This window comes from Empidonax traillii, unplaced genomic scaffold (genome assembly GCF_003031625.1).
Source record: "Empidonax traillii isolate 1590-97213 ecotype Southwest subspecies unplaced genomic scaffold, ASM303162v1 scaffold1715:size108214, whole genome shotgun sequence".
Taxonomy (NCBI): domain Eukaryota; kingdom Metazoa; phylum Chordata; class Aves; order Passeriformes; family Tyrannidae; genus Empidonax; species Empidonax traillii.
The window spans coordinates 5,044-12,342 of NW_020956908.1; the positions used below are offsets into that span (position 1 = coordinate 5,044).

Below are 7,299 nucleotides of genomic sequence, written 5' to 3' on the forward strand. Positions count from 1 at the left end.
GGGACCCTCGGGGGGCTCCGGGCAGGGTGAGGAACGTGCGGCGTCCGGGTCCTTCCGATGCGGGTTCCTCTCGCACGCGGCAGGTGCTGTGAGACACTCCTTCCCCTCGATCGTCCCTTTCAAACCTTTACCCGCGGTCTCAAACAGCGCTCTGCAGACAGCGGTTCCAGAGGCAGTGCGCCAACAGAACATTTTACAGTTTTTCTCCGTGTTGTCACCGGAGCAGTTCGCTGGTGTGATGCTCCTTACACTTGTGGAGAGGGGAGGTCCCTCTCCAGCTGTGCCCGCTGCCCCATCCAGGTGCTCGTAGAATGAATCCCTGCTTTTGGGCAGGGAGGAGGAACACAGCTCAACTGGGGGGTCTGAAGTACTTCTGTGTAGTGTTGCACATCTGGTAAATCTCTGGTACCTTCACGGGATGTAAAACCTGCTCCCTCGAGCTCTTCTCCTTGTTTCTGTGGATTTTTAGTATCCAGATTTGGTAGTGAACCCCAGAAAGAGGCAGCCCCGTGCAGCCCGTGTTTGCCCCCGTGCTTGAATTGAACCGGAGCATTCCCAGTGCCGTGGCCATTACCTCTTCCCTCTGGAGAGTGTCCAGAGCACTGATGAATCACATTGCCTTTGACTGGTATTTATATAAAATCTGGCATTGCTTTGCTCTCTGGGGGTGCAGTGCAGGGTCTCCTTACCCTGTTCCACAGCCCGGCTCGGGCGTGGGGTGTGCACAGCCCAGACAGGCAGATGTGTGGCAATAGAGGGGACAGTCGGGGTGACTGTCTGGATGGAAAATTCCTCGTCAAACTCTGCTCAGATGTGACTTGAAGAACTTTCAGTGCTGGGGATTCTCTTATGTAAACCATTCCAGACCTGGAGTCAGTAAGAGCTGTCAGCCCTGTGTTATCTCAGCTGCTCCCCCGTGGAGTTTGTACCCTCAGCCCCTCACAGACCGGGACCAACAGGTTGTTCCTCAGCTCTGTGCATGTGCTGTGTTGCACAGAATCCCTGCACTCTCAGTGCTTTGCTGTGTCGCTCATGTCTCATAGAGCACAGCCTTTCCAAGGGTACCTTGCCTGTTCAAAGCTTAAAATGTCCTTTGGCAGCTTATTCCAACAGAAGTAATTTCTCTGGGTGTTGTTGCCCTTTCCCTGCCCAGTCAATATTAATTTCAGTGCCTGGCCTCAGCTCCTGCCTGCTGGGGTTTGCCAGGGCTGCTGAGCTCTTCCTCAGTGGGGATTTTGAGCACCAAGTATCCATCACCTGAAATGAAGGTACTTGCACATGTTAATAAAATCACTCCCCAGATATTTTTTTAAGCAATGGAAATTCTGAAACTCTGTGATGTCCCTCATTCCAAGACATTTTCTTCACTTCTGGAATAATTACTTTTCCTCTCTTCTCTAGAGCTTTCTAGTTTTTGCCCTGTTGGATATCTGCCCTTTTTGCAGTATGTTTATATAGCAAGCTTTTAATCTGCTATTACTCCTCATATTTTCTTTCAGAGCCCTCTCCAGAGGGGACTTCTCCATATTTTTCATAGTAGTCTAAAAAGCAGGTTTGGTGGTGGTTTTTTTTTGTTTGTTTGTTTGTTTGTTTTAAGATCTGTCATTGCCCAATTTTCTGTTTTCCTCTTCTGAAGAAATGTGTTACAAGAGAATAAGTTTGTCAGGGACACACTGTTGCTTCCGTGTCTGGGGCTGGCTGTTGGAGAGGATCCCTCTGTGCCCATGGGAGTAGGGTGTGGGTGGCAGAGGGATGGCTTTGTCACCCCCAGCCGCCACTGTCCCCCTGGCAGCTGTTGGAGGGCTGAGGGTGGGATGCAATCGGCAGCTGGTGGGCTCAGGACTCTCAGTTGGAAGCTGTTGCTCCTGTCATCAGCCGTGGCAGGTTCTGGAAACCTCTGTGTACAGGTGGGATTGTTCAGGACTTGTTGGATGCTCTAGTGCTTTATCCCAAGGGGTTGCACGTGCAGTGTTGGAGAGGGTGGCGAGGCAGCCTGAGGAAAGGGAGATCTTCCTCCTACCCCTTGCAGATGTGCTGCCAGTGATGTCTGTGCTGCCCAGGAGCTTTCAAGTGAGTGGGAAATGGTGAGCAGCTGATTCATTCTTCTTCTAAATATGATCTATATTTCTTTATAGAACCTTCACACCTCCAGAACTGCCTTTGACATGTGAGCCCAGTTTCTCAGTCTGTACCTGACCTCTCTTGCTATTTGTCCTGCAACTCTTTCTACTTCTCCTGCCTTTCTGAGGCAGGTGAGGGGAACCAATCCCAAAGGCAGAGCAGGTCTGGATCTCTTCCTCTGTGAGCTGAGGAGTTCTCCAGTGCTCCCCAGGGAGGCACAGCCCTCTGTTCCCAGTGGGGAGGGATAACAGTGGGCTGGTCACTGCTCATGCACAGCTGAAGTTCTTTGTCCTCCTGTATGATTTGACTTTGGCTTTTGATCCCCTAGGATGGGGCAGTGGTGGAATCCCCGTTCCTGGATAGATTTAACAGCTATGTAGATGTGGCACTTGGTGATGTGGGTTACTGGTGGCCTTGGCAGGGCTGGGGGATGGTCTCAGAGGGCTTTTCCAACCGAAATGATTCTGTGATTCCATGGTGAGATTGTTTTGCAATGCTCTGAAGTCCATCCTACTTTTTCTATCCTTTTGCTTTCTTGCTGCTTGCCCTCATTCAGGAGCACTCAGCCCCTGTTCCTGCACCACAGCCCTGTGCCACGTGGCTGCTGGTTCCCTCTGCCTCGAACCTCACTGCTGCCAGGCACACGGGTGACTGGGGAGGGTCAGAGTGGCTCTGCCTGGTGGCAGCAGCAGAGATTGTCATGGTCAGAGTGGCTCTGCCTGGTGGCAGCAGCAGAGTTTGCCATGGTCAGAGTGGCTCTGCCTGGTGGCAGCAGCAGAGTTTGCCATGGTCAGAGTGGCTCTGCCTGGTGGCAGCAGCAGAGATTGTCATGGTCAGAGTGGCTCTGCCTGGTGGCAGCAGAGATTGCCATGGTCAGAGTGGCTCTGCCTGGTGGCAGCAGCAGAGTTTGCCATGGTCAGAGTGGCTCTGCCTGGTGGCAGCAGAGATTGCCATGGTCAGAGTGGCTCTGCCTGGTGGCAGCAGAGTTTACCATGGTCCATTCCCAGCAGTTTGAGAACCTGTACCAGACCCACACCCACCCTGTGGCACCTTCACCAGCACCTGTGCCAGTTTTTGCTCCATCACCAGCAACGGGCTGGACAATGGGAAACATCCCATCTGTAGTTTTTAGGGTCTCCTTCAGCCCCTTTGTTCAACAGTGGACCTTTTGCCACCTGGAACCCTCCTGAGAGTGAGGTGTCCAGTCAGTCAGGTGCAGGTATGTGTGCTGAGGTGTGGGAACATCTCTGCCCAGCAAAGGTGGCCTGGGGACAGCGGTGTCCTGGCACTGGGGCTGCACCTGAGGAAGGGGGCCCAGGCAGTGTGAAAAATCCACACTCGTATCAATTCCCAGATCTCTTATTTGGGAATAAAATGAAAGTGTATCTAGAAGGGCACAGTACAGATGACTGTACAGAATGATAAAGGATGGAAATGTTCTGGATATTCAGCCCTTCCTCCCATTACAGAATCCCAGACTGGTTTGGGTTTGAAGGGAGCCTAAAGTCCATCTCATTCCAGCCTTTCACTGGATCAGGTTGCTCCAAGCTCCATCCAGAAAGACCGTTAATTGCTGCAGGGCCATCTAGGTATTTGCTTTCCAATTTAATTTTTAACTGCTCTACTTTAGTTATGGTTGGTAGTGCTGGATTATGACTTAATGGAAGAATAATACCCTGGTAATCTGGGTAGTAAAAAAGTGTGTTGGAAGGTAGAACCCTGTGTGGTTCATGAGAGAGAGAGGGTCTGGCTTTGCCCCCACAGAGCTCTCAGTTCTTCCCATCAGCCCCGTGGGTCAGTCACCTTTGCCAGCTATACACTCAATTCTTTCCATTTAATTTTGGAGGGTGCATTTTGTCTCTCCACATGTTTTAATGGCTTGCTGCTTTCATGAAGCTGGTGTTTAAGCTCCTATTCTTCCACCTGCTGTTCACATGTAACACTCTTGTTCCGTAGCTGTCTAGTAGTTCTTGTAACCGAAGCTGACACGATAGAAAAGGGATGGAAGCACACAAACCCATCTTCTGTTGGCACCTTTGTGCTGGTTTGTTGGGAACTGGGGGCTGGTTCCATTCTTCCTGCTCTGTAAGCTCGTTGCACAGTGTGTCTGTGTTTTCTGACAGTCACACCGAAAACTAAAAGGCAGAAAATGCTGCTTTTTAGGTAAGTCAGGCAGGTTATTTTCTGCTCTGAAGAGCCAGTCATGCTGTCCTTGATTCATAGTGGGGCTCATCCAAAAATCTGGTTTGTAGTCTCAGCTTCTATGGCAGTAACAGCAGAAAAACCATCCTTGAAAACCACTTATGACTTAAAAATGCCAGAGCCAGGGAACACCTGTTCCTGGGGTCTCTGTATCCAAAAGTTGCTTTCCTTGTGTGCCTGCTGATGTGGGAATCCTTCCCTGCCACCTTGGCTGGCTCTTGGTTTCTCCTGTTGTTTGTGGGGACTGTGGAGTGCCAGCTGCCCATGGGAAGGGATGTGACCTCACACAGCTCTGCCCTCCAGCCTGTCCCCAACTGCAGTCCCTGTGGAAGGGAACCCACAGTGTGTCCTGTCCTGCTCTGCCCTGGCCCTGCCTCGACTCCACAGCCAGTCCTGGTGGGACAACCCACCCCTAGTCCTCCTGGGGATGCTGGGTTTTGGGGAGGGTCAGGACAAATTAATTAATGACTGCTGGAGAGTTCCATGCTCGCAGAACTGGCACCACTGGTGGCCAGGTTTGGGTGCCTGGCACAGCTCTTTGCAGTTGTGGAGTGTTTCAGTCATTCTCCTAATTTCTTAACAGAGAATGGAATGTTTTAAGGGAATTGTTTGAGTAAATAAAGGAGTTGTGTTCATTACCAGGTTAAAGAGTGACTTATTTTGAAACTTGAGGGGCACATTTTCATCCTGCCCCTTTGAGCCTTTTCCTTTAGCCCCTTCACCTTATTCCACTCCCTGGTTTCCAGGATGGTGGGAGTCCCAGCTTTCCTCCTGTGACAGTGCATCACTGATGGCATTGCCAGGACTGTCCTTGGGAACGGGTAGGTTGTACAGGGACAATTTTTTTCCAGTGGAGGAAGTTGTCATGAATAACCAGGAGCAGCACTGAGGCTTTCCTGGTGGAGCAGCACAGGTAAGGCACAAACTGGCGAGTGCTGTGTCCCTGAGATGTCAGTGGGGATGGGGATGCTGGCTTGGCAGAGCTGGAGCTGTTGTGCAGGGGTCTGAGGAGCTCCCTGTGGGGCACAGCAGGGGTGTGACACGGGCTGAGAGCTGATGGGGCTTGTCACCTCCCCCCGTTCAGCAGGACAGGGAGTGGGAAAAGCATGGATCTTCCCAAGGGCATGTTCACAAGGGCCCAGGCTCTGCTGCTTCCACAGGGGTGAGTCAGCTGAAGCAGCACAGGTGCAAGAAACATATCCTTTCACAGTTATATTTTAAGATAATCTTTCTGCTCTATTAACAAAGGGTTCTGGAAGGACACAAATGTTCCTGGAAAGAGGGTCAGGGGTTTATGTGTGGTTTGGTATTTCTATCAGTTTTTCTACACGAGAAGTCAGTCAGCAGCACAGGCAGGCAGGTATCTGGGTAACCCAGGGCTTCTGCTTTTATAGAATTACACTTAAAGTGGTCTGTGTAAATGTTCTGGGAAGAAAGCATCTCATCTTTCCCAAAACTCCAACTCTGATCTAGTCTCTGAATAAATTTAGCTACAGTTTTCCTGTTTGGTTTTGTTGTTTTTTTTTTCCCTATGTGAGGGCAGCATTTGGTGACGCAGAGCCTTATCATTCTGGCAGTGACTGTCTTGGCTTGGTCAGGGTGAGGATACAGAGCCCTTCAGCCATCCTCATCTCTCCTCATGTCCACAAGGCTCAGAGGAGCCACCCTGGAGGTGCTCAGGACATGCAGGGACAGTTTTGATCAGATCTGCTCTGAAGCAATCTGCAAAATACAGAACGAGGATAAATCTGTCAGATATCCATGGTGGATGACATCACAAAGATCATTTCCGATTTTATTTCAGGCTGTGAGAAGGAGAGAAAAACAGCATAATGACGTGTCTGAATGCCTGAAGACACTCGCAGCAATATCAGACTCCTTTCCTCAATAATGCTTTTATTTTACAGTTTTGGTGATGACGTGTCTGTTTTCTTCCTGCTAGATCTCTAATTTATTTGGATCTGATGAGTCCTGCTCCTGGCAGCTCTTCTAGGGGCAGGGTAATGTCTTTAAGGGAGATTTGGCTGCTGTGCTGGGGGTGATGGATGGGGCTCATTCCCGTGCCAAGGGAGAGCTGAGGCAGCAGCTCCTGGCACACCCTCACCAGGATAAACATGGACAGATGGTGCCAAGGAAGTTTGTTGTGGGCCCGAGCTGAGGATAAACACCACAAGCTGTGGTTTGAGAAGGGTGGCACGGGATGGAAGATTGTTGTAAAGAAAACAAAGAGTGTCACAGAAACAGAGATCAGGTTCATGCTGATGTCTGTCAGGACTTCTGTGCTCCTCCAGGGACTCAGAGATCACCGAATCATGGAATGGTTTGGGTTGGAAAAGCCCTCTAAGATCCTTGAGCACAGCCATTCCCTCAGCACTGCCAAGCCCACCACTAACCCATCTTTCACTGTTCAAGTCTATGTTAAATGAAAGAAACCCTCGTTCCACCCCCCACACACACCTCAAATCCCAAAGAAACAATGGATTTATGGATAAAGCTCCTCTCCTAAGTAGAGCAGGGTTCAGTCTGGCAGAGTCCCAGCTGAGCCAGGAAGGGGTGCCTGGACAAGGAGCCTCATCTCAGGAGGATGGGGAGGAAGACTGTGTCGTTCTGTCTGGGGGGTGCCAGGTGCTGTGTCTTGGTGATGCCTCAGCTCGGTGCTCTGACATGCTGGGGTGGTGCTGGTGCAGGCAGGTGGCTGGGATGGTGCTGTGTTACTGGGAGTCAGCAACAGCTTCCTCACCAGGTAATATTTAAGACTTGGTACATGATGACTGTGGCTGTGTCTAAATGCACAGACCAAACAGAGCCTGTGCCAGTGTCTCTGTACTGAGCATTGTCTGAGGCGTTGTCTGGAGTGGTGAGAGCTGAGAACATAAACCCAAACCTCTGTCTCTCCAGCTCAGCAAGAGGCAGCTCTCACAGGAACTGCTTTTTGTGGTGGTCAGTCTTCCCCACCAAGGAAGATGGATGATATCT

At 50.7% G+C, this 7,299-nt stretch overlaps 1 protein-coding gene across 1 annotated transcript in view; it reads left to right on the forward strand.

The window, feature by feature from the left end:
- ACVR1C (activin A receptor type 1C) overlaps nucleotides 1-7,299 on the forward strand; it is a 17,952-nt gene that overhangs the window by 736 nt on the left and 9,917 nt on the right. The gene's annotated exons all lie outside the window — the stretch shown is intronic.